At 31.1% G+C, this 14,308-nt stretch overlaps 1 long non-coding RNA gene across 1 annotated transcript; it reads right to left on the reverse strand.

Moving 5' to 3' along the window:
* Positions 1-1,470: 1,470 nt before the first annotated feature.
* On the reverse strand, positions 1,471-4,944 carry LOC127706304 (uncharacterized). The gene is made up of 2 exons (XR_007984406.1): positions 4,896-4,944; positions 1,471-1,946 (listed from the first exon to the last, which is right to left on the reverse strand). It is a non-coding gene; the product is annotated as an uncharacterized LOC127706304 (long non-coding RNA).
* Positions 4,945-14,308: the final 9,364 nt, after the last annotated feature.

The raw sequence follows: 14,308 nt of genomic DNA on the forward strand, positions 1-14,308 counted from the left end.
AGGGTGTTGGCCTGGAATGGTACCCTGCAGTTTTCATACGCCTGTTCATGAGAAATATTATGGTTTGCCTTTGTCCGTCTGTCTTCCCTGATCTGTCTTTTTCTAGCATGTTGTTCACTAACTCAGTATTATTTTCACCAATTTGCATGAAACTCTGGTGAATTGATTATAATTATCTACTGACGTGAGCTCCCTTTTAGATTTTTAGGAATTTTATAATATACATTTTCAAAATGTGAGGTTTTATTCATTAAAAAAGGGGGATTTTTTCATGTTAACGCCCATTAACTCTAAAAATGCTTTGTTCACCAACTCTTCAACGCTTTCACCAATTTGCATGAAACTGTTGTGAATTGATAATTTTATAAAATTAAAAGATATATTTCATTACATTTAAAGTTGATCACATTGATAGATAAGTTGCAGATCTATATTAGTTTGTGACAAATGAAAGAAAAATATTTGGACTATTAATTATATTTGATTATAATTTGAAAATATACACTGTGTTTAATTTTAGAGAACTATTTTTAGTGATTAAATCATATCTAATGTTAGAGTACTATGTTAAACCATATTTCTGTTCAAAGGGAAATAACTCAAACTTATTCCACGAACCAGTAATGATAACATCAAAGCTTCTTTATAACTATTTGTTTTAAGTAATGTGTGTTATGAAGATATGTCATAGTTGTTATGTGGTATTTTATTTTTGTTATGTGTGTTAATGTAAAATTTTACATGATCCTGTTTGGGGTTCAGATTAGCAAGTATCATTTTCATTATAAATTAGATAATATAATTATCTATTTTAAATATTCAATCACAATCCAAATTCAGAGCTGTTTTAAGCTTAAATATTGTGTCCATACTTGCTCAACTGTTCAGGGTTCGACCTCTGGCGGAAAATCCGGTTTGCTGTCACTTGAAAGCCTCTTGTTTAATACTATTGACAGAAGTAATCACAGCCTATTTTAATACTATTGTTAGATAAAACCAATTGTTATGACCCACCTACGATAGTACAGGGGCATTATGTTTTTCGGTCTGTGCGTCCGTTCGTTCGTTCGTTTGTTCGTCTCTCCGTTAGTCCGTCTGTCCCGCTTCAGGTTAAAGTTTTTGGTCAAGGTAGTTTTTGATGAAGTTGAAGTCCAATCAAATTGCAACTTAGTACACATATTCCCTATGATGTGATCTTTCTAATTTTAATGCCAAATTAGAGTTTTGACCCCAATTTCAAGGAAAATGATAGTGAAAGTGGGGCATCCGTGTACTATGGATACATTTTTGTTTTTATTATATTTTAATCCAACTAAAATCAGTTCATAAGATTTTCCCTTCCTTTATAAGTTTCATTACTCTTCAACTAATTAATTTATTTTGCCTTATATTTCTGTAATGATTCAATCACCGGTGACGTTCGTATAGTAGACAAAACAAGTGTATGACATGCAAAATATAAGCTAGGTAAACATGTAGCTTTGGCTTTTATTGGCTTTGATTGGTCAATTTAAAACAAACAATTTATTTGAAAACAACAGGCCATTTGCTTTGTTTATTTGCCTAGTAAGCTATTTGCTGCTTCGATAATACGACTTTTTTTTTCTATTTTACACTTGTAACATAGACCCATCGTAATATTTTCTATATTCTGCAGATATTCTCTTTTCACCGACTCCAACTTTTCCCATCTCTTCGACAAAACGGTGAATTTGGTATCACTTGATTTATAAGGAAATTTTGGTGCATTTAAAGGTTCCCTGTAAGAGTGTGTATATTCCTTCTTGGTACATGCTTGTAAATATCTTGGTCGTTCATACAATTCAGCTTCTAAAATCTCGTCAATTAGCTCATTTGTATTTTTGTATTCCTTTCCGTTCAAGCTCTTCGCCAAAGCCTCGTCGATTTTTAACAATGTCGTTTTAGTCTGTTACTCATGTCCTTTTCTGAAAAATAACAATAATTTCATATGCATGATAAAGGGTTTATCGTAAAACGAAAAAGTTATATTCTTATATAGTTCAGGCTGTAAGGAAAGAAAATGCTAGTGACTAACCTGGTTTTATAAAAAACAAAGAATCATTAAATATTTCAACTGTTGTAACATTAAAAGTAAATGTAAAAAGCAATAACACTAAGCGAGGGAGGGAGGTTATGTTTAACTGAAGTAACCATCATTTAAAAAATATGAAGACTAGTAAACTAAATCAAATGGGCAAGGATACGACTAACTTGAAAATTGAAATAATAGCACCATTTTGCTTATAAGAAATCATAGAAATGCCTGTATCTGAGTGGCTGTGCTTTATTATTGCACATCATAAATTTCAGGGGCATTTATAAAAAATGATATAAAAAAAAATATATGATTTTTTTTCTTTTCATAGTTAATGAAAGTGAAATGGGGAAATGATAATTCGTTTTAGGCAGCCAGTTTGGTTAAATTTTGTCAAAATTAGCTAAGAAACATCGCTGATAAATTATTCACTTACAAGTGAATAATTCGACCTCATTGAACCCGTATTCATGTGACCTTCTATAGCTAGAGATGGGTTACGCATCAACTAGGCGTGTTCAGCTATTTAAAGGAAAATAGTGTGAACATTGAAAGTGAAACAAGGGTAAACCATTTACTTGACTGATCTGACCTACAAAACCTCATTCTTATACATGTAAAACCGATGATTAACACATTTTTTTAACCTAGCTATAATATGAAATAAAACAGACCTAGACAAATCCAATTGCACGTTTTTGCTATCTATTTATATTGATATTTATGTTCATAGCGGTTATATGACCGTCGGCAGTCTTCGGAGGTCACCTAGATGGTTCATTAGATGGTGTCTAAAAATTGATATCTATAAACAATTGTGATATCTTCACAACAATTAAGAAAGGGTGTGGGTATTTAAATACAATTCAACTTGTGAATACATCTTAAAAAGTCATAAAACGTAACCAGATACAATTATAAAACTTACAACGCAATTCAATATTTTTAAAAATTCTTATCAAGTATAAGATTACCAGGCAATATTAATCTTTAAAACCAGGTAATGTATGTCTGAGAAAATGGCTAAATGCTGTTGGGTCTTTATCGAGAAGTTCTATTTCTCTAGTGTCATTTTATTTAAAGTTTCCGGTCAGCATCGCCAGGAAAACTGGTGACTCTTCTACAAGCTGGCCTTTGTTGACATCAGTAAAGTGCAATCGTAGATGAACTTTTGAAACATGATACTTTAAAATACAAAAACGAATGCACACTCTTTTAACATGTGTAAATATCAACAAATATAAGATGTAAACTTCTTATATCTAAGGGGCCATAGCCCATCAGATATGAGACGATTACATCTAATTTACATAGAAGCAATAAATAAATAATTTATCTTTTCTCTTGTTCGGAAAGAGCAAATAGTTTTGATAAAACAGGAAATGAGTTATTATCTCAAAATTTCCAGATGCAGTAAAACTATCAGAAGATGTTGTAGAATAAAAACAACAGTAGTATACCGCTGTTCGAAATTCATAAATCGATTGAGAAAAAAACAAATCCGGGTTACAAACTAAAACTGAGGGAACACATCAAGTATAAGAGGAGAACTACGACACAACAGAAAAATACATTAAAAATGTAGCACACACAGAAACGAACTATAATATAACAATATAACCATTTTCCTGACTTGGTTAATCGATTGAAAAAAAACAAAACAAATCCGGGTTACAAACTAAAACTGAGGGTTGATGATTTGGAATGAAATCTTACTTGCATCTATTTATCAGTATGAATCCTGTATTATATCTTCTTTTTCTGGTTTAATTACCAGAATCTGCACCTTTTTGCTGGTAACTTATATGTAAATATAACTTTGTCTTCCATAAAAAAAAAAAACATTTTCAAAAAAGAACAGAGTCACTGACATTTGCAATTAAAATTTGATAATGGAGAAGCAGTTATCCTAAGTGATCCTAATTTGACTTATCAAATAGAACTAAGATATGCCCTATATACTAATATCTGTTGTTTGGATTCATGAAAAAAGGACTCACTATATATTTTGTTTAAGGATATATTCTTTCAGAATAATAGACTAATGTGCTTTGTTATTAGTGGTGAGTGTCTCTTAAGATCGACAATTGATGTTAAATATCATGTGTTGTATTGTGCATTGAAGCAAACGATTATATGAAGGGTATTATTCAATACATGTGTTGAATATAGGTCAAGGTTTGATACATGTACTTGAGAAGTATTTTTATTTCTTCAAAATACAAGTGTACATTTAAAGGTGTTAATTCAGTTTTTCGTGAACAAGCAATGTCATTTGTTTACATTTCACAGTTTCATGTGGTTGCTATAATGACCGGGATATTTTCATATCTTTTTTATCTAATAGTCTTATTATGACGAAAAGTGTGTTATGAGTAAAAAATAAGTAGAATTGTACCTTAAATGACAATTTTTTAATATTTTGAAAGTTGAAAAGGTGAGAGAACAAAACGGAATACCGACAAGAGTGCAAGACTTGAATTTCTCGAACATATCAGGTGCTACTTTGTTTTTTCTGACTTTTACAATTTATGTCTGCGACAAGATTTTACCTTTTCGTGTCAAAGATTTCCTGGTTATTCTATAATTGCTCAAATTCAAAGCTTTTTTTTTTATCTAGTTTTGAAAGTAAAATTTCTTTTTATATCTTTCAAGTACTAGTCAGAGATATACGCCCATTGACTTAGATTTCAAATCTGTATTTATATGCTAATTAAGAAGCATGTGCACCTGTTTGATTTGCATATACCTGCTATACACCATATACTGTTTTAGTAAAATCATATTTGTCATATTGATTGCATAGACACACAATACATGTGACATGCATTTTGCATACCTACTGCATTAGCTCAACATAATTCATGTTATTCATCTCAGTGCATTGACAGGGGAAGATAAATCTCTACTATTTCTGTATTAAATGTGTTGTCTTGATTGAAAACCCTTCATTTGTGATAAAGCTGTCTTTATCAACTTTGCATTTGGATAATTGATGAACATTTTGTTTTCATATTATATTTATTTCAATTGTTCATATTTTCGAATTTAATTAGATATGAACATAGATGCATAATTATCATGATATTTCCTCATACTTAGATTTCTTAATCTCTATACATTTAATGCAAAGTAAATTTTTACTCTGTAAATAAAAGAAAGTACACCTTCAGTTGAAATTTGTACCTATTAATAAAAATTGATACGTACAATCATACAATTGATAAAAGATTTTTGGCTTTCTAATGCCACCCTATATCATAATGACTATGAGAATCCCTATATACACTTAGTTTATTTTTGGTGAAATGTTTACGATTTATTAAATTACAATTGTAACAAAAATTTCAACTGAAATATGAAACTGATCAAACTCAATAGAATCTATGATTTTTCATTCTTTTCAAACAGGATGTAGGATGTTTATAAATGGATGAATTATGCAAGGTTGTGGGAATTTTCAAAGTAAAAAATGAAGGAAGTGGGAAATTTTTAGATATCAGATTTTTGTGTTGCATTTTTTTTTTATTGTTCGAGGCAAATATGCTGTTATAAGTGGGAAATTGAAAATAAAATGCAGAATAATATACAACATTTTCCCCCTTATCTACAAATTTGAATCATACCAGCCAGAGAGATTCGAGAAAAAAGGAAAATACTACCCTTACCCCTTATGGCAGAGGTTGAAAAAAGGACATTGTTCAATTTGGGTCACAATGTATAATAACAAGTATGCATGTCAGGGGATTAGAATACGTATTATAAACAATCATTAAACTCTTAACAATTCCTGTATTGAAACATGGATTAGTAAAATTATCTAGTCATCACTGTCACTCTTATAAAACGGGTATAAAAGGCCGAATAAAGTATGGAGTTCAAGAGCTTTACTTTACTTTAGTCTGTACTGTATATCAGGCGACCCATTTTTGATGTGAATTTAATAGAGCATTGAGGATCTAAAATTCCGAAAGGTTTTGCAAAAGCCACTCAATACGATTACTTTTAAATATTATTGTTATGTTCTTAATTAATCGGTTCCTAACCCAACCTAGCATTCCGGCAATACGTGTAACTTTTTATACGACCGCAAATTTATTTGCGTTCGTATTATGTTATGGTGTTGTCCGCGTCTGAAGACATTTTTGATTCGCAGACAATAACTTGAGTATAAGTTCATGGATCTCTATGAAATTTTAGCACAAGGTTCTATACCACTAAAGGATGGTTAGGATTGTTTTTGAGGGCTATTGTCCTAGCGGTTTTGTAATTATGGGCCAAAAAAGTCAGTTTTACCGGTTCATTGAAAATAAATTGGTTCGCAGACAATAATTTTAGTATAAGTGTATGGATGTTTAAGAAATTTTAGCACAAGGTTCCATACTACAATAGGAGGATTGGGATTGATTTTGTGGGTTATTGTCGTAGCTGTTGTGTAATTAAGGGCCAGAGAGGGGCCAAAAATAATTATTTGTCTGGTTTTAAGACAATAACTTGAGTATAAGAGATATTTCTCTGGTCAAAATTGTAGCACAAGGTTCCACACCACTATAAGGAGGTTGGAATTTATTTTGGGGTTTCATAGCTGTTTAGGAATTAGGGGCCAAAAGGGTCTAAGAAAAACAATTGTTTTGTCAGGTTCACAGACAATAACTTGAGTATAAGTATATGGATTTGTATTAAATTTTAGCACAAGGTTCTATACCACAATAGGGAGGTTGGGATTTATTTTGGGGGTTATTGTCGTAGCTGTTTAGTAATTAGGGGCCAAAAAAAGGGACGAAAACAAACATTTTTCATGTTTCAGGACAATAATTGGTGTATAAGAGTATAAATTTCTATGAAATTTTACCACAAGGTTCCATACTTCAAAAGGAAAGTTTTGATTGATTTTTGGGGGGTCATGGCCCATACAGTTTAATTATCAGGGGTCGAAAAGGGGCAGAAAACAAACTTTTATCTGGTTTGCAGGCAATAACTTGAGTATAAGTGAATGGATCTCTATTCAATTTTAGCACAAGGTCCCATACCACTATAGGAAGGTTGGGGGTTATTTTGGGCGTTATTATAGTAGTTGTTTAGGAATAAGGGGCCAAAAAGGACCTAACAAAAACAATTATTTGTATTGTTCACAGACAATAACTTGAGTATTACTGTATCGATCTCTATTAAATTAAAGCACAAGATTCAATACCACAATAGGAAGTTTAGGATTTATTTTGAGGGTTTTTGTTGTAGCTCTTTAGTAATTAAGGGCCAAAAAGGGGTCAAAAACAAGCATTTGTCATGTTTCATGACACTAATTTGTGTATTAGAGTATGGATTTCTATGAAATTTTACTACAAGGTTCCATACTTCAAAAGGAAAGTTGGGATTGATTTTAGGGGTCATCGTTCAAACTGTTTAATAATAAGGGGATGAAAAGGGGCAAAAAAAACCAAGATTTTTTGATTTCTAGACAATACCTTGAGTATAAGTATATTTATTACTATTTAATTGTGCCACAAGGTGTTATTAAATAAAATAAAGTTTGGGATTGATTTAGGGGTTATGACCCTATTGGTTTAGTTAAAAGAGCTTTGTATAAGTTGCTTATTTCTTTAGCAATTTCAATGGGGTTTAATTCAAAAGTCTTGAATTCTTGGGAGTCTTTGATATGCTGAATCTAATTGGGTAATTATGGAATTTAGGGTTCGTTTTTGAAATGATTCCTATTAAGGTCCAAAGGGTCCAAAATTAAACTTTGTTTAAGAATTAAATTTATGGTGTTCCTTTATGTGCTCAATCTAATTGTGTATTCAGATTTTTCTTATTTTGAGACCTGTCTTTAAATTGGTCCACATAAAGGTCAAAAGGGTCCAAAATACAACTTTTTTTTTATTAAAAAAAAACCAGCAAATACTTGGATTTTTTGATATGCTGAATATAAGCGTGTATATAGATTTTTTATTTGGGGCATGACCGGTCCGTATTAAGGTCCAAAGGGTCCGAAATTAACCTTTGTTTGATTTTATAAAAAAGAATGGTGAGGGTTCTTTGATATGCTGAATCTAAGCGTGTATTTAGATTTTTGATTTTGGGCACAGTATTCAAGATAGACCAAATTGGGGTCCAAAATTGAACATTGTTTGATTTCTTAAAAAATTAAATTGTTTGTGTTATTTGATATGGTCAATTCAACATTTTTTAGATTTTTTGATTTTGTGCTTGGTTTTCAAAGTTGGTCAAAATTTGGGTCCAAAATTAAACTTTGTTAAATCATTGATGTACAATCTAACAGTGTCTTAAATTGTTGATTTTGGGCCCTTTTTTCAAACTGGACCCCATAAAGGTCCAAAATATCCAATATAAAACTAAGTTTGATTTTAACAAAAAATGAAACAATGTGGTTATCTGATATGAATCCAGCCATGTATTTAGGATTTGAATATTGGACCATAATTGGAAAATTTCCAATTTAAAAATTATTTAAGAACTTATACTACATTCATTCTGTGTCAGAAACTATGCTATTATTACATATTTGCTCAGAATCTAAATTCAGAGATGTTATTGCACAATTAACAGAAATTTAAAGTTGGGTCATAGTTGAAAATAGATATAACATTATATCTAATTTAAGAGAACTATTTTTGGCGTTTACATCACTGGTTCATGGAAAATAAATTGGTTCGCAGACAATAACTTTAGTATAAGTGTATAAATGTGTTAGAAATGTTAGCACAAGGTTCCATACCACAATAGGAGGGTTGAGATATTAAATATTTAATCAAGTTCTACATTTATAGATTTATTGCACATTAACGAAATTTTAAATTGAGTCATTTGCTGATTCAGATATATTAATTTTGGTGATATTTGTGAATGCATTATGTTCTATTTAAAGATTGTTAACATGTTTGAATATTTTCTTATGGTTGAAAATTCCCTTGGAAATTAAAATAAACCTTGGTCCATCTGTTAAAGTGGAAGTGTAGGTAAGTGAAGTTTTTAAATACAATTGTGCCATACATTTTGTTATGTAACATCTTAATAAAAAAAATATTATTTTTAAATTGCTTATTTCTTTAGCAATTTCAATGGGGTTTAATTCAAAGTCTTGAATTCTTGGGGTTCTTTAATATGCTGAATCTAATTGGGTATTTATTATTTGGATTTAAACTTTGCTTGATTTCTTTAAAAATGGAATTATTGGTGTTCTTTGATATGCTGAATCTAAACATGTTTTTGAATTGATCCATATTAAGGTTCAAGGGGTCCAAAATTAAAGTTTGCTTGATTTCTTAAAAAAAATGAATTATTGGTGTTCTTTGATATTCTGAATCTAACCATGCATCTTGATTTTAAATTTTTGGGCCTGTTTTCAAATTGGTCAACATAAAGGTCCAAAGGGTCCAAAATTTTAACTTTGTTTGATTTAAGAAAAAAATAATAGTTGGGGTTCTTTGATATGCTATATCTAAGCGGGTATTTAGAATTTTGATTTTGGGCACAGTATTCAAGCTGGTCCAAATTGGGGTTCAAATTTGAACTTTGTTTGATTTCATCAAAAATTTAATTATTGGTGTTATTTGATATGCCCAATCCAACATGTTTTAGATTTTTGATTTTGGGCTTGGTTTACAATGTTGGTCCAAATTGGGGTCCAAAATTAAACTTTGTTTGATTTCATCAAACATTTAAATTATTGATGTTCTTTAATGTGTGTAACCTAAGAGTGTTTTAAATTTTTGATTTTGGTGCCCGTTTTTCAAATAGGTCCACATTAAGGTCCAAAGTATTCAAAATTAAACTTAGTTTGATTTTAACAATAACTAATTTTTGGGATCCTGTGATATGCCGAATCTAAGCATATAATTAAATGTTTTGCACAGTTTTCAAGTTGGTTGATTTCAACAAAAATTGAATATATATAGGGTTCTTTGATATGCTGAATTTAAGTGTGTATTTAGATTTAAAATTTTGGTCCTGTTATCAAATTAGTTCACAATGAGGTCTAAAGGGTCCAAAATTAAACTTGGTTGGATTTCTATAAAACAAAAGAATTCTTGGGGTCCGTAATATGCTGATTCCAACCATGTATTTAGAATTTGTATATGGGACCATAAATGGTCATGTTGGTAATGGTCCAATTCTAAATTATTTAAGTACTTGGACCACATTCATTCTGTGTCAGAAACTATGCTTTATCAAATATTAATCATAATCTAAATTTAGAGATGTCTTGCACTTTTAATCGAAATTCCAAGTTGAGTCATAGTTAAAAATAGATACAGCATCATATCTAATTTTCTAGAAGAAAATATGTATAGAGATAATTTGAAGTTTACTGTTCATTATAAGATATTTTGAACAATAATTAACATCTTTATAACCTAATCATAGAAATTAAATATAAAAAAGAATGAAGGAAAGTTTATAATGAAATTCCCCTGTACATTACAAAAAGAAATTGAAAATTTCATTTTTCTTCCTATAAAACAAAACAATTTGTTGAATAGATTTTTACGTTTAAATAAATATACACATCTGTACATATGGATTAGTACAATGTATTTACTATTAATTTATTCATTCAATAATTTTCACCTATTATCAAGATAATAAAACATGTGGCAATTATCAATAACACAATTATAATTGGAGTGACAGATTTATTTGAAAATTTTGTGTTTCCTAAGTGTTGTTGATGATAAGCTCGTATAGATATAGTTTGAAATTTACTGTTCATTATTATATATTTTGAAGAAAATTACAGATAAGTTTTATAAATTTTTTAAAGACATTATTTTAATGATAAATGATATTTGGGAAATTATTTTTTCTTTTCTTTGGTAAACTTTAGTTTGCCTCAACCAAATGTTATGAACCAACTTATACACAATGCTTATTACCGCAAAACACAGATCAAGTTTGATTTTTTGTGGCGTCATTCTATCCTTCTAGAGTTATGCCCCTTTACAAATGGAAACATTGCTGAATTTTTCGTTTCCGTTCTCTAACTTAAGTTTGCATCAACGAAATGTTATGACACTTATACACAATGCTTATTACCACAAAACACAGATCAAGTACAAATTTGGGTAGCGTCACTTTTACCATTCTAGAGTTATGCCCCTTTACAAAAAAAAAGGGTCCTAAATTAAACTTTTGTTTGATTTCAACAAAACTTGAATTCTTGGGGTTCTTTGATATGCTGATTCCAACCATGTACTTAGATTTTGGATATTGGACCATAATAGCTAAATGTCGAATTTCAAATTTTTTCAGTTCTCTGACCACATTCATTTTGTGTCACAAACCTATGCTGTGTCAAATATTCAATCACAATTTAAATTCAGAGCTGTTTTAAGCTTAAATGTTGTGTCTATACTTGCCCCAACTGTTAAGGGTTCGACCTCTGCGGTCGTATCAAGCTGCGCCTAGTGGAGCATTTTATTTGTTATTGTTACGTTTTCAACGTAATTGTAGCGAGCACCTTTGCCAAATGCAGTTAGTATAATGTAATCTCTTCCTCATTCCTGTACGACATTTTATACCAGGTGTTAATACACTAATTTCAATATTTCTGGCGGAATCTAAATTTTTCCTTGTGAAAAGCTCCATTTGTCTCTTATTTTGTTGCAACGCAGTTCGTATGCACCAATGGACGCAGATAAAAGCTCCAAGCTGTGACAAGATCGCCCGAATTACTCCATTCATTGCCTAACAGGGATTAAACATCCTAATACTGTATTAGATTTAACCTATAACACTTTTGAATGCACTTGTGCTTTATAGTGAGTGAATGTTTAAGGACTTAATTGTCAGTGTTTCCTTTTGATTTCCCAATCATTTACTTGACTGATATGGCTATTCATATATGTCAGTACTAACTACAGCTTTAGCTATTCTGACAACAATGTCGATTAGCCTTATAGGAAATGTCTTTTGAATTGGATAGATCAACGAGAACCACCAATTTTCGACAGGAAAACTAACAATCCTTGTCAATGAAGATTCGAGTAGAACGCACAATCTAGCGTTGACAGGCTGGTGATACTATAAATGAACTACATAGACCACTCGGCCACCAAGCCCCCCTTTGGTATTGGAATGTCATTCTGTAATGTAAAAGAAGGTATTATAGCCGTCCTCTATAACAAGTGTCATATCGTCAGGCGGATATAGAAGTTTTCATCATCTTTGACGAGGCCTTTAGAAGTATCAGTTTTGCTTAGGAACCCGTTTGCAGTGGCAACGCTGTAAGAAACTCGTGTCAATAGATCGTATCTTCACTTTGGGATCTTATAACAATATTGCTGTGCTGTCTCTATTTCAAAATTTATTCGTCAAAGATTTGAATTTTTTGTTAACTTGGTGAAAAAAGGCTTTCCAACGATATATCCTTATTTATATAACACGTCAATATATTTCTTACGATGACACTGGATCGTTATAAGAAACGATTATGTACACAATAAATAAACTGTATATACGCCAGAAAAAGTGTACAAAACAACACTAATCTTAAAAAAGGAAACAATAAATGTAAGTATCTATAAATATTTCGGATAACAGATATCATTCATCAGTGTGATTATGGTGATATCAAATGAATCATATCAATCTATTTTAGTTTTAACTTAAACAATCTTTACTGATATTTAAAAACCGAACAACGCTTAAATAATGCTAAAATTTAAAAAATGACGTAGGTTAAGTACTACATAGATATGCATCTAAAACCAAAAGTAATGTGCGATACGAACTGGTACAATTCTAAAATTTCACAGGTGACGAAAGTTACGTGATTACAACAGAGACTTCGAACAAATACATTCCCAACATATTGTTATACTGGGATAACACCATAATTTATATATACTAAAATTTAGCCCAACAATGTTAAATCTGCAAATTACGCAAATATTTTGTTTTTCCCTCAGCGGGATTCAAACCCCTGCATCTGAGACATCGTGGCAATACCGCCTGCACTGTGTCCAGCGCACTAGACCACTTGAGCAACTAGGCTATAAAATATAGCTTTCGTTAGTCGAGTAATGCCTTTCTTCATCAGCTTTATCTAGAGTTGTACATGACGTAAAGTGGCAAGTAGATGTTATACATTGCAGATCGGCTTCTTTATGAAACATGTTCATTTTAGTAGTTTACAAGATACAGGTACTTAGCGCTTAACTTGTGTATAAAATTACTGATCTTAAAAAACCTTAACATGACTTTGTTCACGCACCTAACTTTAAGGTTCCCTGTTTTAGTATTAATTCAATATTACAATTGTGTAATAACCGGGTAAATGTCATTATTTTAGAGACAAATTACAAATACTTTGCACAATTCGCAATCTAACCAATAAATCAAAACACTCAATGATAAGCAATCTATGAAATTTCGAACCACCCGAATGCCTAGGGGTTTGACAGCTTTAATTAATGTATTAAACATTTTAGTCTGTGAAGAGAAATGAAGAAGTTATAAAGAATTTAATCATTGTTTTCAAAGTGCGGATTCAGTTTTCACTGTCATACGTGAGTATTACTATAGTAGAATAAAGGATGATGAGAAAACAATGTTGTTTACGCTTCAAAAATACAAAATAATTTATTTGAATGAATGTATGTTTGAACACAATTTGATAAGAATATGACTTTACACAACATAGAAAACTAACGACTGAGCAACACGAACCCCACCAAAAAACCGGGGGTGATCTCAGGTGCTTCGAAATAATAAGTAGATCCTGCTCCCCATGTGGCACCCGTCCTTTTGCTCATGTAAGTACAAACCCGGTGATAAGTCTAATTCGGTAGGTCACGTTCGTTGAAAAGAGGACGGGATTGTGATTATGACAATTGGAACACATCTGTTGTCATCTGTGAAACAGATATTTTAACGGTCAACCAACTTGTGATTTCGTCCGTAAAATTTACAAAAGGATGATTTCAACTTCACAAAAGACCTGGAATATTGTATTAACTGGGAGATATATTCTCAATACGCAGGCGCTGCTGGAATAATGCTAATAGAAATGGAAAGTTCACAATTTGGAAGCTGACATCATCTCTTTTGTCGTAAAGTTTTGTTTTCTTAACCGACCATCATTGTCAATTTCTAGATGTAAGTCAAAGATATGAGGCAAACTAAACTGTATCTATTCTATCCTTTATTTCAAGTTCGATCGGATAGATGCATTCAACATAGTCACCAAATGTTGAACTATTCAGTTAGAGAACATCATCTATATAGCGGAAA

The sequence above is a fragment of the Mytilus californianus genome, unplaced genomic scaffold (assembly GCF_021869535.1).
Source record: "Mytilus californianus isolate M0D057914Y unplaced genomic scaffold, xbMytCali1.0.p SCAF_6, whole genome shotgun sequence".
Lineage (NCBI taxonomy): Eukaryota > Metazoa > Mollusca > Bivalvia > Mytilida > Mytilidae > Mytilus > Mytilus californianus.